This window comes from Giraffa tippelskirchi, chromosome 7 (genome assembly GCF_054371585.1).
Source record: "Giraffa tippelskirchi isolate mGirTip1 chromosome 7, T2T-mGirTip1v1.2.pri, whole genome shotgun sequence".
Taxonomy (NCBI): domain Eukaryota; kingdom Metazoa; phylum Chordata; class Mammalia; order Artiodactyla; family Giraffidae; genus Giraffa; species Giraffa tippelskirchi.
The window spans coordinates 160,847,909-160,866,131 of NC_137281.1; the positions used below are offsets into that span (position 1 = coordinate 160,847,909).

The following is an 18,223-nucleotide window of genomic DNA, read 5'->3' on the forward strand; positions in this document are numbered from 1 at the left end:
AGTGGTAAAGTCTAAACATATTACACTGAGCAGGATTTTCAGACTTCGAGTCTGAAAGTCTAGACTCTGGCAGGAGTTGCAGAATTATTTTATATGTTTTACTGGGAGGTTTCTACGGCTTTTATTAGACTCTCAAAGGTGTTGATGACCCAAAAACCATTAATAACCATGACCACAGGGGACAGCAATCAGCACTAACACTCAAGGGTTATCTGACATATAGAAAGAATTTAATCAATAGTGTTGAATGAATCTTGAATGAATAAACTTTTTCTATAGTATCGTTGAATTTTCAACGCTATCATCAGAGATATGTTGACTAGAAAAATCAGAAAAAACAAGAAGAAAGATGATGAATCAAGGTTGAGTGACTACTATACACAGGACAAAGGTGCAAGTAGAGGGAGTTTTTTTTAAGGTACTTTCAGTTTTTAATGAACTTATAATCTAATCAGAATGATAAAAACACACAAATTAGGCAAGAATATTAGCAAAGGGGAAAAGGTAGCCAGGGTTTTATATAATGTATACTAGAATTTTTTTTTTAATTTTATTAATTAATTGATTTTTGGCCGTGCTGGGTCTTCATAGCTTCCCGGGCTTTCTCTAGCTGTGGCAAGCAGGGGCTACTCTCCAGCTAGTGTGCGGGCTTCTCATTACGGCGGCTCCCTCTGGTGCAGAGCGCAGGGTCTAGGGTGCGTGGCTCAGCGCTTGAGGCTCCCAGGCTCTAGAACACAGGCCCAGTAGCTGTGTCGCTTAGTTGCCCTGAGGCATGGAGGATCCTCTCAGGGATCGAACACTCGCCTCCTGCATTAGCAGGAGGGTTTTTTACCATTGAGTCACCAGGGAAGCCCCTAAAATGTACACTAGAATTACTGAAGAGGAAAAGCCTTTCCTAGGTTTGAAGGATGTTTTTACAAAACCCGAAGCACAAAGGGTAGGGAAAGGTGGAATAGAAGGGGTTGGAATAAATGAAACTTCCCCCTCTCTGCTCCTCTTTTTACCATCTCTGGTGACTGGGAAGAGAGCACCAAGTGGAACACAAAATAACCCAATGGTTCTTGAAGGGCAATTGTTCTTGAAGCTCTTCCTCCTTAATGCTAACAATTTGGGGGGGGAGGGCAGAAAAACATCTATTTCTGCTTTATTGACTATGCCAAAGCCTTTGACTGTGTGGATCACAATAAACTGTGGAAAATTCTGAAAGAGATGGGAATACCAGACCATCTGACCTGTCTCTTGAAAAACCTGTATGCAGGTCAGGAAGCAACAGTTAGAACTGAACATGGAACAACAGACTGGTTCCAAATAGGAAAAGGAGTACGTCAAGGCTGTATATTGTCACCCTGCTTATTTAAGTTATATGCAGAGTACATCATGAGAAACGCTGGGCTGGAAGAAACACAAGCTGGAATCAAGATTGCTGGGAGAAATATCAATAACCTCAGATATGCGGATAACACCACCCTTATGGCAGAAAGTGAAGAAGAACTAAAGAGCCTCTTGATGAAAGTGAAAGAGAAGAGTGAAAAAGTTGGCTTAAAGCTCAATGTTCAGAAAACTAAGATCATGGCATCTGGTCCCATCACTTCATGGAAAATAGATGGGGAAACAGTGGAAACAGTGTCAGACTTTATTTTTGGGGGCTCCAAAATCACTGCTGATGGTGATTGCAGCCATGAAATTAAAAGACGCTTACTCCTTGGAAGGAAAGTTATGACCAACCTAGATAGCATATTTAAAAGCAGAGACATTACTTTGCCAACAAAGGTCCATCTAGTCAAGGCTATGGTTTTTCCAGTGGTCATGTATGGATGTGAGAGTTGGACTATAAAGAAAGCTGAGTGCCGAAGAATTGATGCTTTTGAACTGTGGTGTTGGAGAAGACTCTTGAGAGTCCCTTGGACTGCAAGGAGATCCAACCAGTCCATCCTAAAGGAGACCAGTCCTGGGTGTTCATTGGAAGGACTGATATTGAAGCTGAAACTCCAATACTTTAGCCACCTCATGCGAAGAGTTGACTCATTGGAAAAAACCCTAATGCTGGGAAGGATTGGGGGCAAGAGAAGGGGACGAGAGGGGATGAGATGGCTGGATGGCATCACCAACTCGATGGACATGGGTTTGGGTAGACTCTGGGAGTTGGTGATGGACAGGGAGGCCTGACGTGCTGCGATTCATGGGGTCGCAAAGAGTTGGACACAATTGAGCAACTGAACTGAACTGAGGGGCATCGTGGTGGGGAGGAAGAAATGGCAACCCACTCTGGTCTTCTTGCCTGAAAAAGCCCATGTGGACAGAGGAGCCTGGCAGGCTGCGGCTGCAAAGAGTCGGACACGACTGAGCACGTACCGTGGTGGAGGTGAGGGTGCCGACGTGACCAGGGTGTAGGAAAATTACCCCTCCAGTGCTCCAAACCCGTTAAATACCTTTAAGGGTGTACTAGCCCAAAGTCTTTCTCCTGAAGGCACATCCCTTGAAAAATTTTAGTTCACATTCAGGAAACACACCCAATCAAGAGCCGTATTTGGAAGCATAACTTGTCGGCTCTCCAGGCCACTGCTGTCAGCACTCTCCCTCTGTGAGGTTTCTGAGTTCAGGTAAAAGGCCAAGCCCAGCTATCGTCTATACCCTTTCCCCATGTGGGTGTCATGAGCTTTTGTAAAACTGGAGCAACACATTTTGCTTACTGATCTTATCCCTTTCATACAGAAAAACATGTAGGCGATATATGCTGAAACCAACACTGGAGAAGACAGTCCAGAATTCAGCCCAACCATACTAATATCTGTTGCTTTTTTATTCTTCACCTCAAAGTACATAAAGTACTGTAAGTGAACAAGTATCATTTCCTGGACCTTCTCTAATCTCACTGCTAACACTTTAAGGTTAATGCGTGGACCAACTACTGTATACAGTAAATGAGTTCAACTTCCAGCTCTGTCACCATGGGTGAAGCCAGGCAAGTTATTTCTCCTAACCTCAATTTATTTGTGAAAAGGAATGAAGAGTAAGGTTTTCATGAGCTATCAATGAGATACTGCAAGTAAGGATATTGTATGGCACCTTGTGTTTGCCATTATTCTCGTTGTTTTCAGCACTCTGTCTAGTGTCTCTCTGTAAAATTCACCTCCCACTTTGCTGCCACGTAATTATTAACCCCCCTCTGACTCGGTCAGTCTTGTCAAAAATCTGCAATGGGTTCCATGCACACAGGAGTCTTATCTTCTGGCCTGCAGTGTGTGGCCATTCTCTATCTAGCCTTAACCAACCTGCCTCCGGCCTGTCTCCCATGGGGCCCCTTGGTAACAGACAGCTTCTCCTTCTTCCACAGCCCCTGCTCTTTTCAGCTTGGTTGCTTTGTTCCTCGGTATTCCCTCTGTATGGAATGCCTTCCCAGCGTACATCCATAGCAGTTGCTGATCCACCAAGCGAGCTTGGATGCCACCTCCTCCACAAAGCTCTAGCAGCGAGTTCTCCTTCTGGATGCCTGATACTTGTTTTCTTTCACCTTGAAAAAAAAGTGTTACTTAGGGTCACATTACTTCCCAACCTAAAATGTAAGTCCTTTAAAAACCAAGGTTCAAATCAGTTTTATTTTATATCCCCAGGGCCTCTAGAGGCCACACTCACAAACGAGACTTGAATCAAGTCCTCATAGTAGACGGTGAGGACAGAAGACGGTAAAATAAAGCACTGAGGGGGTCCAGTGAAGGGAGAAGTTATACTAGCCAACTTCGCATTTGAAGGAAATCTTTAAGGATATTAGAACTCTGTTAGGCAGAGATGATGGAAATCAGAAATCTAGGCCCAGAGAGCAACCTGAATAAAAGATGTAGGGGGAAAAGACTGAAGCACAGTTCATATGGCCGAAATTTAGGAGATGCAAAGAGTAGCAGGTTATTAGGACAGAAAGGTCAGATTATAGGAAGACCCTGAAGGAATTCCTAAGAAAATGGGACTTAATCCTCGAGGCCAAAGGAAGCCATGGGCGGTTGAGGACAAAAATCATATAGTCATATGTATGCTTTAGAAACACTACTCCATCAGCTGGGCATAAGACAGAACCAGGGGTGAAAGACCAACTTTTGCAATAGTTAGAAAACAGTCTTGAACTATATTGTTGACATATAATGGCAAGAATGCAAACGCAGAAGAGAATAAAAGAGGACAGAGTGGAAAGAGAACTGCAGTGGGGTGAGGGAGAGGGAGCAGGGCTCTGAACCTGGCCTACATGGAGACAATTCAGTCCATGAACTTGGGTGGAAAAGCAGAACATCTATCTTCACTAGCCTCTAAGTGAAACGCAGCAGCATTAGGCTGCACGAGATTGGCAAAGGGGTCCACGGCATAAACAAGAACTTCTGCACTCAAGTGATGGACTGTTTGGAAAAGTCTTCACCAGAGACTGGGCTTCCCTCAAAGCTCAGTTGATAAAGAATCCGCCTACAATGCAGGAGACCCCGGTTCAATTCCTGGGTTGGGAAGATCCCCTGGAGAAGGGAAAGGCTACCCACTCCAGTATTTTTGCCTGGAGAATTCCATGGACTGTATAGTCCATGGGGTCGCAAAGAGTCGAACATGAATGAGCGACTTTCATTCATTATCAGAGATAAAGATTAGCACTGAATAAGAAACTTCAAAAAGAAGAAAGGTAAATTCTGTGTGGGGACTGAGAGAAGGAAGAACAATAAAGATGGATAAAATCATGTTTGACTATGTTTGAGGCCCAAACCCACACTTGTCTCACACAAGGACATCCCTTTTCTTGAGCCCAGTAGCCTCCAGCTGTGGGGAAATTTAATCGCCTCTACATAATTGGAATCTTCATTTCCTATTCTGTTCATCCTCCCCTTTTGTGGCAATGAAAACAATCCAAGGGTGACCAAGTGTCCTGGTTTGCCTGGGACAGAGGGGCTTTCTAGGACATGGGGCTTTCTAGGACATGTGCCTTTGATGCTAAAACCAGGAAAGACCAAGCCAAACTGATGAACTAGCTAGTCACCCTAAGGGCCCTCAGATCTGGCACTGCATGCTAACAAGGCTATATTAATACTATGCTTCAATTAATAAAAACACCAGGCCATTTAAGGTTTATTTTAGATCTGAGTTTGTCCATCTGTTCTTCCCACAAAGCAGAAAATATTGAAGGAAAATCTTCCTATCACAAGGTCAGACAGTTATGGGCACTCGAATGCTTTAGCGAATGAATATTATCAATAGTTCTACAATTTACCAAGTCCTGGCACATTTCTATCTTATGTAATGCTCACAAGGACTGTGAGACAGACTTGTTCTCTTCACACTATAGAAGAAACCAAGGCTCTGGAGGATTTCGTCCTTTGCTCTATCTCACAGTGCAAGCAAAGCGGCTGACTCCAGCACTGTAGCTGCTGAACACTGAATTACTGTGTGTTCCACAGCAGCACGAGGGGTTCTTGCTACATGGAGATTATGCAAAACTGCAGTTGTCTTTCTTTTGCAGTGTCCACGAACTCTAGCATTACACTGATACACAGTAAAATGCAGTGCTAGCTTTGGGAAGAAGGCCCCTTAAGGTAAAGTGAGGCCTGTGTGAAAACGAGTAAAAGCCAATGATTAAGCGTTCAAACTTTGGGTAAGAGAAACAATAACTTACAAATCAAACTGTATGGCAAATGGTATCAAACTCTTGCTCCCACCTGCAGCCTCTAATTAGAAAATCTTGTAAGGCAGAGACTGCGCCTGCCTTGGTCAATACTGGAATCAATACAGACCCACGTGCGCCTGCAATGACCAGTCCAGTATCTTGGATAGGGATGGGAGTGGTGAAAGCCTGGATACACAAACCTGGGTAGTCAGTTACTGCTAGGACTTCATACATGGAAGCAACCTGGCCCTGCCGGGTTTATTGGCCCTGCAATTCACCAACGCCCTCTCCCTGCAGCCTTGGCAACGCCCACACCACGAGGCAGCTCCAGAATTCACCTTTGGATAGCCACGCCAAACCAAGTTTGCACCTGTGCGGCTCAAATAAAACCCAACCAAGACATCGCTCCCACTAAAGCAGACGACCGTGGCCTTTTCCCGTTTCTCTAACTCTAACCCACCCAGGGAACATTGCTTTTTCTCTTCACCCACATCCACCGACGGGGGTCCTGAACCACGAACACTTTTGCTACAGTAAAACATTAAAAAAAAAAAGAAAAGCGGGTTTTTCTTTTTTTCTGCGGGTTTGGATATCAGAGACGAGCGAAAGCCGGATGCACACACAAACATAACAGTTGCCTAAAAAGGCAACCAAACTGGTACAATCAAAATAATTTTCAGCCAACATCCCGCAGCGTGTCTGTCAGGCAAGCTCCGTTTCGCTCCCGCAGGTCACGGTCTCTGGAGCCGGTAGTTTCCAAGACGGCTGTTAGGATTTACAGCTCTAAAAAATAAAAAAAAAAAACAACGCATTCCCTGCAGACGGGGACCGCGCTCGGCGTGAGCAAGAATCATGACGTATTCGGAAGAGGTTTCCAGAACTGCCTTCCAGCCCGAGCAAGATGCCCAGGGGGCGAATCTCCCTGTCGCGCCTAGAAATGGAGAGGAGTCAAAGCGCCCTCCCGGCACCCGCCGACGGAGCGCACACCCAGTGGTCTGAGGCCAGCGGCCTCAGCCTCCTACCAGGCCCGCCTCAGCCAGAGGAGCCGCTAGCCCTCCAGTTCTGCCCCCGCCGCCTCCTAGGACCTCAGCACACACGAGACTGCCCACCGCAGTGGAAAAAGGGAAGAGAACCCCCCACCCCCCTCAACACACACACAAAACTTCTGTCGCAGAGCCTTTCTCTACCGGCCCAAGGGCGCCGTGAGAAACCCCGACGAGCCCGGGGCGCCCGCGCCGCCCCTAGTAAAGATGGCGGCCACAGGCGGAGCCGCTCCCTCCCCGGGCGCCCGGGGCCCCTCAGCCCACAGCCGTTCACGCGGAAGCCCTCCACGCCCACCGCGGCTTGACGCATTGCAGGTGCGGAGCGGCCAATCAGGCGCCTCGACTCTTTCCGGCCAACCACTGCAGGGTCGCGCTGGCCAATCAGAGCGCCCTTCTCTGACTGAGCGAGGAAAGCAGCCTCGGCAGCGCCAGCTAAGCAACCGGCTCCAGGGCAGCGCGTTTTGGAGGCTGTGAGTCTCGATTCCGTGTGCTCCTCCGCCGAGAGATATAGTGCCCACGCCCCTCCCCGCCCCGCCCCGCCCCGCGAGCGCGCGCGCTTGAACGGCTTCGGCGCGAGGCTCGGCTGTCCTCTCCCTCCCCGAGCGGCAGGAGGCGGGTAGTTCTAAAGAGAAGGCTGGGTTCCTTTGCCTTGCTCTTGGCCCTCCGAGGGGCAATCTTGAGCCATCCTCGCCCTCCTGGCTCGGTGAGGTCGCGCTCCTGACAGCTCGTCCGACACGTTCTGTCAGGTGCTGCCGGAGAAATAAGGGAAAACATCGCCTTACCTCGAAACCCTGACTTGCTCGGCCTCCGAAGGCGACCCTTCCTGTTTACAGGCGGATGCCCAGTCCCCCGGGAGCGCTCTCGCGGGCACCTTTGTTTCAGAGAGACCTGTTTTCGTTTCCCTCAGGTGGTTTTCTTACCTCGTCCCGCGGGTGCGGGTTTCCCGAGCCGGCCGAGGCGGCCGGGCCGGAGGGGGACGCTCCAGGGGCCGGCCCGGGGACAGAACCGACGGTTAGCTCCTGGGTAGACCAAGGGGCAGTTTCTTGAGTCATGAGGAAAGACTCTCCTAGATAGAGAAGGCTTGGCGAGATAACATGTCAGATGGGCCATCAGTTCAGTCAGTCAGTTCAGTCGCTCAGTCATGTCCGACACTTCGCGACCCCATGTACTGCAGCAGGCCAGGCCTCCCTATCCGTCGTCGGAGCTTGCTCAGGCTCACGTCCATCCAGTCGGTGTTGCCATCCAACCATCTGGTACTGTTATAGCCACGCGTTCCGGGCAACAAGCTCACTCAGAAGGACGATGCAGATAGTGAAGTGCAGTTTATTACACCGGCGGGCCCAAGGCAGAGTCTCCTCTTAGCCAAGGACCCCGACCAGCATTTGTGAAAATCTTTTATACCCCATGTGTACGTGTCTGAACCCACCACCCCAATTTCCTTGTGACTTACATAAAGGAAAGGTAAATACAATCACAATAACCCCATCATTCATGTGTTAGGTGTTCAGACAGTCAGTAATCAATAAGCCCGAGGTTACATTCCAAACAGTTAATAAGCTAGAGGTTATAGAAAAAATTTATGACCTGTCCAGAGGAAAGGAGATCAGTGTATGTTTTCTCTGTGATGAGTAACCTGGATACAATCTTCAAGATTCCCCTGTCCGGAGGGGGTCTTATCCTTCTATTGTCGTTTCCACAGGCACTAAGCACAGAGTTCAGAGTCCATTAGAGAGGTGGCTGAGCCTGATCAGCACGAACAGGCCTAAGATGGAGTCCAGGCCCTATGACTTCCCTCTTCAGTACCACAGTCTGCCTGTGCAGAGTCTGGGGACCTCTCATCCCGCTCTGTGCAGTGAGCAGTCTGAGACCCAGAAAGATCAGTCCACCTTCCTGCAGTCTCACCGCACTTGAAGAGCAGAGCACAGACTAGAATCCAGGTTGTCTGCCTCCCCAGCTCGTGCTATAGTGACACCCCATCTTCTGGAGCTTTTGCTGTACTGTGAGATGACTCAGAAAGTCCCTTTTACATTTATTTTCACACTGGAGGGAGAGTCCCCATTTACCAAGAAGTTAGGTTTACCGTAAAGTGTATCCCAGGCTTATCTTCATGTGAATCAGTGTGCCACAAAATATTCCTCTGAGCTTACTTCAGTCCTAGTACATATTACACCCGCCCCTTTTTGGTGGTCAGAAAAGTAGCTCACTAAATTGTGAGCTCCTCAAGAACAGGACCTATCAAATTTATTTTCATATTCTCAGTGTTTGGTGAATTTCATTTCCATAAGCTTAATAACGTTTTATTGAAGGAATAGATGAGCAAATAATTAAGACAGAGGTAGAAAGAAAACCTGGATATGAAAGGTTCTTTTGAGTTCCAAGAAAATCAATCAACCGATACTTACTGAGACTCTATCCTATAGAAAGTATAGTTTCTTCTTTCAACACCAGTTTTTTTTTTTTTTTTTTGAATTGTTTCCACTTGCTTTTAAATTAAGGAAATATCATCATTATGGGACATTATCTTTTGAAATAGCAGGGTTTATTTCCAAGCTTTCCTTTGTATAGTCTATTATGTCCTTTGAAGAATACAGATGTAGAAGAAAATGATTTTTTAAAAAATCTGACTCATTCAAAATTGCTTACTTTCCCCTTTTATTGTTGCTTTTCTGTTCTTTGTAAAGAGATGATGTCCTCTACCCAGCTTTTGATTATTTTTGGCAATTTTTGGAAATAAATGCCCAGGATTGATCAGTTGGAGTAGTCATGGCCTAGTCTGTTCTAAGTATTTTAACTAACATTCAGCAGAGTAAGAACTCCATAATGGTCTTAATTTTTACCATTTATAAAAAGATGTAACTCTTGAGTCAAGTCCCCTGTGACCTTAGCTCTATTTGTAGCCACATCTCCAGGGGTCTCCTAGTTACTAGGGAATTCTGCACAAGTTCCTCACAAGTTTTACAAGCAAAATATTTAGAATCATAAAATTCTAAATCTGGGAGGAACCAAAGTCCATCTGGGTCCCCTTTTCCAATTTTCAGATAAGAAAACTAAGTTCCAAGAAGTACAAGTTCAGGACAGAGCAGCCTTTAGGATCTTACTAGACTGAGCTTTCCTTTGACCTTTGAAAACATTTTAATCAAAGATTAATCATTTTAAGGGGAGCAGAGGAATGTTATCATCTGCAAGGCCTCCAAGTGATGGAAAATCTCAAGATGACTTTTCTTTGGACTTTGTGATTCCATTTAGGGATTGGCTGTTCTGAATTGTTCTCTGTGCTAGGCCTTATCTATTCAGCTTGTTTAAAATCTTTGCCCTTCATTTAAATTGCTGACACTTTCCTCTTGTTAAGCTTTATCATATTTACTTACAGCTTCTTCAGGCTAGCAGAGGTCCCCTTTTTTATTCCTAAAAGAGCTCAGAGAAGCTAATTATTCTTAAATTGAAGTATAGTTGATTTGCAGTGTTGTGCAAAGCTCATTTTTTGAGATGAGTAATAAATGAAAGCAAAGGTAGTTATACAATTATAATTCTTTCATAATCTTCTGAAGTGTTTTTCAGGATATTCAAAATGCTAGTAAAAAATAATCATGGTTATGTCTTCATTTTTCACTATGCAACTTATAAGCTGGTTCCTAAAAACTAGGTTCTTTTCTTTAGTTGATTAAAACAGGTATAACTGAACTTTCAGAGTATGGTGCTTTTTCACAGAAAGAAAACCTTGTTCCATGACTTTAACAATGCCTAACCCTCTAACCTAGCTGACCACCTTGCGAGTGTTACAAGCAACAGAGTTTAGAAAGTAAAAAATGGCTTTGTGAGGGCCTGTGGTATCACCACACAAAACAGAGGTTGAAACCTCAAAGTACCTCAAAATACAAAGTTCCCACAGGTACAAAGTCCTGAATGGCTTTGATCAGTTTTTGACCTTTCTTTAGGATTTGAAAGTCAGAAATACCTCTCTTAGAATCACTATGTCAATAGACCATTTAAAGCATGGCTTCTATATTTTGCTGCTATCCAGTTTTAAGGTCATTTTCTGGTGACTCAATCTGCCTGCAATGCGGGAGAACTGGGTTCGATCCCTGGGTCAAAAAGATCCCCCGGAGAAGGGAATGGCTACCCACTCCAGTATTCTTGCCTGGAGAATTCCACAGGTAGAGGAGAATTGCATGGATAGAGAATTTACAGTCTATGGATTCACAAAGAGTAGGACATGACTGAGTGACTTAACACCTAGGTTTCAAGCTTTGTGTGAAACAGGCGCAACAAGGAAACTGCGTGTGTCAGCGGAGAGCTGGAGCACTGAAACGTGAAACTATAAACCGGTTCTCTGAGTCACCAACTTCTTTGGCTCTAGAAGAGGGCGACGACTCAGCAGCATCCCAGTGATGTGGTGGAGGGAGTGAGGCTGCGAGGGCTTGTTGCCCTGGGTACCAGCCTGTTGGGGGCGCTGAAAAATGGGAAGCCCAGGATCTTCTCACTGCTAAACTGTTGGAGTCACTGAAACTGCCTGATTCCCTGACTGGTTCTGAACTGCCTTCTATCTGACCTTTGCCATATTTAGCTGATTGATGTTGTGAAATATTACAAACAACCACAGTTTGTATTTGTTTAGGTCTTTATTGTTTACAAACTAATTTGACATTCTTTTCTCCTATGTAACCCTCACACAAGCCCATGGCTGAGTCTGTGTGGGTAACTGGCTAAGGAAATAGTCATTTAACCTGGCAGATAATATCGCACAATATTGTCCTTTTTTGGGGAAATAACTGTTTTCTTTGTCAGAACAAGAAAAATAACAAAACCTTTCACTGAAAGAAGACAAAATTTCTGTCCCTCGCTTTGGTTTACAGGGGAGAATGTGAGAAGAAAGGCGCCCACCAGTACTCGTGGTATAGCTTGAAAACTCTCCTGAAAGCAAATCTTCCCAGTGGCCAAAACGATCCAGTCATCTTGTGGTGGTGCCTAGAGTTGGTTTATTAGCCAATGACTCAGAGTCTCTACTTAGAATGAATAAAACTCAAAAGCATCTTCACTGGACTTGGACAGAGATACGCCCAATTTTTCTGTTCAACAACCTGCCTTTGGCCGTATTTTCTCCACACAGGAAGCTGGGAATGGATCCAGTCACGTGAAAGTGGGGAGAGAACTGCTGAAGAAAGGAAGGCTCAGCCCAGGTATGTACTTGTTCAGGGCTGTAGAAGGGTAGGGGTCAGCATCAAAGCAGAAGCAGTCCAGCCTGCTCCTGAGGGAGTGTGACCCACTGCACTCCAGGGAGTCTCGTTTCCTGTGGTAGTTCCGGTGGCGGGATTAAAGCAGAAGACTTCCTTTTCCTTTTCTCTCTGCTGTGGAAAATTCATATCTCATATTGTCTCTAGCCCGATAGTGAATTGAGCTCAGCACTAATCAATTAAATAATCTATTGATATTTATTACCAGGTACTGAGCTGAGTTCAGAGTATAAGATGGTAGCTTCTGCTAGTATGAGGAGATAGAACATATGAAAAGATAATATCAAGTAGGAATGGGTAAAAGGTGTAGGAATTCAGGAGACAGGAAGAATTATTTTGAACTATAGTGTTACTCACTCAGTCATGTCCAACTCTTTGTGACCCCTTGGACTGTAGCCCAGCAGGCTCCTCTGTCCATGGAATTCTCCAGGCCGGAATACTGGAGTAGGTTGCCATTCCTTTCTCCAGGGCATCTTCCTGACCCAGGGATAGAACCCAGGTCTCCCACACACAGGCAGACTCTTTAGGTCTGAGCCCCCACCAGGGGTTGAGCCTGTGCCCCCAGCACTGGAAGGTGACGTCGTAACCGCCGGGCCACCAGGGAAGCACTGCTTCAGCTGTGATCGTTGGGAAAATGTGAGAGATATGTGACTTAAACAGGACATGAAGGACCGGGAGGATTTAGGTAGGTGGTAATGAAATGGACGGGGCTTCCCAGGGAGCTTCCCTGGTGGCTCAGCTGGTACAGAATCCACCTGCAATGCGGGAGACCTGGCTTGGATCCCTGGGTTGGGAAGATCCCCTGGAGAAGCGAATAGGCTACCCACTCCAGTATTCTGGCCTGGAGAATTCCATGGACAGTCCCTGGGGTCACAAAGAGTCAGACACGACTGAGCGACTTTCACCTTCCCAGGTGGCTCAGTGGTAAAGAATCTGCCTGCCATTGCAGGAGGCTCAGGAGACGGGGGTATGATCCCTGGGTTGGGAAGATCCCATGGAGAAGGAAATGGCAACCTCCTCCAATATTCTTGCCTGGAAAATCCCATGGACTGAGGCGGCGGCTGGGCTGCAGTCCATAGCGTTGCAAAGAGTCAGACATGACTGGGCACATGTACATGCGTGTGCGCACACACACACACACGGATCTGGACAGGTATCTGGACACTGGGAATGGCATGGAAAAGGCAGTGAGTTGGGAGGACACGATGGTCTTTCAGGGGTCAGAGAGGAAACCAATTTATCTGAAGCAGAAAATCCATGTTTGTAGAATAACAAAAGTAATGCTGAAAAGTAGATTAACAATGTGTTGAGTGGCTTTGAATGCTAGACATGAGGCCTTCACGTTTTATCTCCTGTAGGCACTAGGGAGCCTCTGCAAAGTTCTGAGCAGGGAAGAGAGGATGAAACTGCGGTGGTGGCTGTGCTGGATGGATCACAAGGGAACAAGTCGTCAGGGATGAACAGAGAATAACACATGTGAGACTAAAAATTTGGGGGACCCTCAGGATTCTTGATCCAGGTAAACATGGATGTTCCTTCCTTTTTTCTTTTTTAAAGTTCTAGAATGGGGTTCTCAGTCTAGCTTGGTGCAGCCCAGTAAGACTTCTCTGATGATGGAAATGTTCTACACTGTTCAACTAGGTAACCGCTAGGTGACCCCGCTAGCCATGTGGGCCTACTGAGTACTTGACGGTGGCTAGTGAAACAAAGGAACTAAACTTAAAGTGTAATTCATTTTGATTTAGATAGCCACATGTCACTCATGGCTAGTGGACAGCACAGCTCCAGAGGCAGGACAGAGTTATTCGTTATGAGTCAAAACCAAACCACACAGTTACCAGAGTAGATCTTAGTTCTGTTGGCATTCGTGAGGCCCATTCTTTGGTATAATCCACAATCAGCATCAGCTTCTCTGATTTATCATTATGGTCCAGTTTTCTGCATATCATGACCTCAATGAAAGTACCAGTTGGTGCTGACCACTGGCTCCGCCCTTCAGGCAAACTGAGTCACCCCCAAACCTACCATTGCAGCTTGCCACTGCGGCCACAGAGCCCTCCACTGACCTAGTTGTTAAATCATCTGGAAACTGCTAAATGCCTCTTGTAGCTTGAACGTCTTAAACCTGCTTTCTAGCATGTCCCCAACTCCAGCACATATGGTAGAAATGAGATGTTGTTGCTTACTGTTCAGATGCTGATTGAAGTAACTTTGGCACTTGATTTTTGGGTTAATGGAGAGAATGGTGATTCAGGAAATTGCCAAAATAATATGGCTTACAGAATACTTTGCTTGGTAGGTCAGAGCAATTTAAAAAAAAAAAAAAACAGTTTGAATTTAGTGTAAACAACTAAGGCAAAAAATTATGATCTTCTCCCACTGGGCATTTTGGAATTTGAATACACATACTTGGTCCCTAAGTCTGTATAACTATTGGCTGCCTGTGACTTAAGATCTCAGTCCATTAAAGCACAGATCTCGTGCAGGAGGAAATGGCAACCCACTCCAGTGTTCTTGCCTGGAGAATCCCACAGACAGAGGAGCCTGGGGGGCTACAGTCCATGGGCTCGCAAAGAGTTGAACATGACTGAAGCAACTGAGCATGCATGCAAAGCACAGATCTCATGAGGCCCAAGTCATGGGTCCGGTCTCATTCTTTGTTGGTTATTTTGCTCTGTTCTCTATCCCTGACCTCAGCTGGCTGTGTTGCATATTCATGACCTTGGTCCCAAGGGTGGACCAGGTGGAGGGAATAATGCAGATCCATCACCACAGCTACTAGCAAAACAAGCACAAGCGCTGTGAATGCTGGGCAAGACTTGTCCTCTACTATACAAAGTAATCTAAAAACAAACAAGAATGGGGCACACGTACGAGGGGAATGGTGCTGTTTCTCTTTAGATCATTAACACGCTGCGGACTGCGGTGAGCTGAAACACACAGTGGAGTGTGTAGTGGTCTGGTTATGATTCACTTAAAATTCTAGGACACGAGATAGACATAGGGCTTCCCTGATGGCTCAGCAGGTAAAGAATCCGCCTATAATGCAGGAGACACAGGTTCGATCCCTGGGTCAGGAAGATCACCTGGAGAAGGGAATGGCAACCCACTCCAGTATTCTTGCCTGAAAAAAATCCCATAGACAGAGGAGCCTGGTGGGCTGCAGTCCATGGGGTTGCAAAGAGTTGGACACAACTGAGTGAGTAAGCACGCGTGCATGCAAAATAGACATATGCTAAAACTGATAATGTTTTTCTCATGGCAATAAGTCACGGCTTAAAACTCACTTATTTCCTTATGATGGTAACACATTTAATATTTAAATGTAATGTTAGGATTTTGGCTGTGTTCTTTACCTGAGAGTCATTCATAAAAGATCATAGCAAAAAAAGATATTGTAATAGCAAAAGTTTAAGTGGAAAAATAGTGAGGTATTTTGTTATTGATAGTGATAGTAAAGCTTATATAATAATCCTGTATAACATTTAATGAAATGTAAATCCACACACCAACAGCACGAGCCTGTTCTGGCTATTGGAGATGATTAGTGAGGAAGAAAATCCCAAATGGTGGATCATCATCAAATAATACTGGACCATGGGACAGAGAAGGAGGCAGCTGTGGATGGCGGAGAGGTCGAAGACAAGATTTCTTTCCTGCGAGATAGCTCAGGAGAGGGGCTTCAGTTTGGGACTGCAAATTTCTTAAAGAAAATTCTCTAATCCATCTATGAAGACACAACAGCCTATGGTTATACTGAATGAATTTAGACTTGTTACTTTGTAAAAACCATCAAGCCAAGCATTCATCTCTCTCCCCACCCCACTGCCCGCACATACAGAGTCATTTTCTCAGAACAATGTAAGCTCCATGGGAAGGCTACAAGGTCTGTCTATCTACCTACCTACCTATCCATCCATCCATTTCTCTCTATTTAGTTTAAAATAGCAACTCCTCAGCTTCCCTGGTGGCTCAGCGTAAAGAATTTGGCTGCCAATGCAGGAGACAGGGGTTCAATCGCTGATCCGGGAAGATTCCGCGTGCCGCGGAGGACCTGAGCCCGTGCACCACAACCGCGGGAACCACAGCTGCTCAAGTCCCAGCGCCCTAAAGCCCATGCTCCCCGGCGAGAGAAGCCACCAGTGAGAAGCCTGCGCGTCACAGCTGGAGCGAGGGCCCACCAGCTGCAGCGCGAGAAAAGCCGGAGCAGCAACAAGGACCCAGCACCGCCGTAAATAATAAATACATCTACAAAAATAAAATGCCAACTCCCGAGACATGCATCATGGGATAGGACTGGGATTAGAGAGTTCACGATTCTCTTTCATTGACAGCATCGAGTCCTCAACTATATGTTTGACGGTAGTAAGTTTCCTCACCTGTTTAGGCCTCATTTGCAAAATGAGAAATGTCCTCTGGCCAGGAAACATCATAAAGTGAATGTTTTGCTTTTTCTTATACACTCTGTTCCTGGTGTGGTGGGTACAGCTATTACTACATTCCTATGATCTTATTTTAATTTTAAATCCTTGGGTAAGAAGTATTTCTTTAAAAAAACAAATTTTAATCTTATTGTGTTCCTTCAAAAAAAAAATTAAAAATAAATTCTATTAAATTATAAGAGATATAGTGTAATGCTTACATGTTTGGTCCTCTGAAATAGATTTTTTCATTTCAACACTTAAATTAGGCAAATCACTGAGTCTCTCAGTGCCCCGGTTTCTATGTAAGGATAATGACGCTGGCCTCACAACATGGGCAGGAGGATGAAATAATACAGTTAGCACAGGGCCTGGCCATAGCCAATGCTCAGTTCAGTTCAGTTCAGTCGCACAGTTCAGTTCACTCAGCTCTTTGCGACCCCGTGGACTGCAGCAGGCCAGGCCTCCCTGTCCATCACCAACTCCCGGAGCTTGCTCAAACTCATGTCCATCGAGTCGGTGATGCCATCCAACCATCTCATCCCGTTGTCCGCTTCTCCTCCTGCCTTCAATCTTTCCCAGTGTCAGGGTCTTTTCCAGTGAGTCAGTTCTTCGCATCAGGTGGCCAAATGCTCAGCAAATGGTAATTTTTAAAAAATGTTCGGCTCTGCCACAGGGCATATGAGATCTTAGTTTTCCAACCAGGGATCAAACCCACGCCCCCTGCATTGAAAGCCTGGAGTCTCAACCACTGGACTGCCAGAAAAGTCCCATCAAATGTTAATTTTTAAGCCATTTCCATTTCTCAATTTGCCCTCTTCACCTTCAATATGTTTGTGTGTACACACACATAGGACATATATGATAATACATATTATACATGTATATTTTCCAATCATATATATATTATAATCTCAGGCACAGGGTTTACAGTTGGAAGGAATTTCTAGATTGAATCCAAACCCTCTGTCTTACCCCTGAGTATGTACAATGATTACATTTGTATTTTTTCTGTTAAACTCAAATGGGTGATCAGGTTAGTGACAGAAATGGTATTCAAATTTGAGATTCCTGACTTGGGGTTGCATTCTTTCTATTTTTCTTCAATTTAACATTACTTTATTCCCCAGTGGCTCAGATGATAAAGAATCTACCTGTAATGCAGGAGACCCGGGTTCAGTCCCTGGGCTGGGAAGATCCCCTGCAGAAGGGAATGGCAGTTCACTCCAGTATTGTTGCCTGGAGAATTCTGTGGACAGAGGAGCCTGGTGGCTACAGTCCGTGGGGTCACAAAGAGGGGACACGAATGAGCAACTAACACTTTCACTTTTCACTTATTTAAATAATCATGGCCATTTTCTCTCAATATCATGACATATTCCATCGTCTTTTGGCTCTCAGTAAATTATGACTTCACAATGCAGTGCTGTGCTCAGTCGTGTCCAACTCTTTGAGACCCCATGGGCTCTAGCCAAGGTGGCTTAATGGTAAAGAATCTGCCTGCCAATGACTTCACAATAATGTGGCTTCAGTTCAGTTCAGTCTCTCAGTCATGTCTGACTCTTTGCGACCCCATGGACGGCAGCATGCCAGGCCTCCCTGTCCATCACCAACTCCCAGAGCTTACTCAAACTCATGTCCATAGAGTTGGTGATGCCATCCAACCATCTCATCCTCTGTTGTCCCCTTCTCCTCCTGCCTTCAATCTTTCCCAGCATCAGGGTCTTTTCAAATGAGTCAGTTCTTTGCATCAGGTGGCCAAATGATTGGAGTTTCAGCTTCAACATCAGTCCTTCCAATGAACATTCAGGACTGATCTCCTTTATGATGGACTGGTTGGATCTCCTTGCAGTCCAAGGGATTTCTTGATTCCTGATCTTTTCATAAATTAGAAAGTTT

At 45.5% G+C, this 18,223-nt stretch overlaps 2 long non-coding RNA genes across 3 annotated transcripts; one reads left to right on the plus strand and one right to left on the minus strand.

Annotated features, from left to right (window-relative positions):
• Positions 1-407: 407 nt before the first annotated feature.
• Positions 408-6,927, minus strand: LOC145513892 (uncharacterized). 2 transcript variants are annotated; one of them, XR_014059760.1, is made up of 3 exons: positions 6,788-6,927; positions 3,273-3,511; positions 408-727 (listed from the first exon to the last, which is right to left on the minus strand). It is a non-coding gene; the product is annotated as an uncharacterized LOC145513892 (long non-coding RNA). The 2 variants fall into 2 exon arrangements; XR_014059759.1 differs by lacking the exon at positions 408-727 and having other exon boundaries at positions 2,690-3,511; positions 5,639-6,872.
• A 363-nt stretch (positions 6,928-7,290) lies between these two features.
• LOC145513891 (uncharacterized) lies at positions 7,291-16,508 on the plus strand. Its single transcript, XR_014059758.1, has 4 exons — positions 7,291-7,579; positions 11,526-11,849; positions 13,262-13,422; positions 15,419-16,508. It is a non-coding gene; the product is annotated as an uncharacterized LOC145513891 (long non-coding RNA).
• The last annotated feature ends 1,715 nt before the right edge of the window (positions 16,509-18,223 follow it).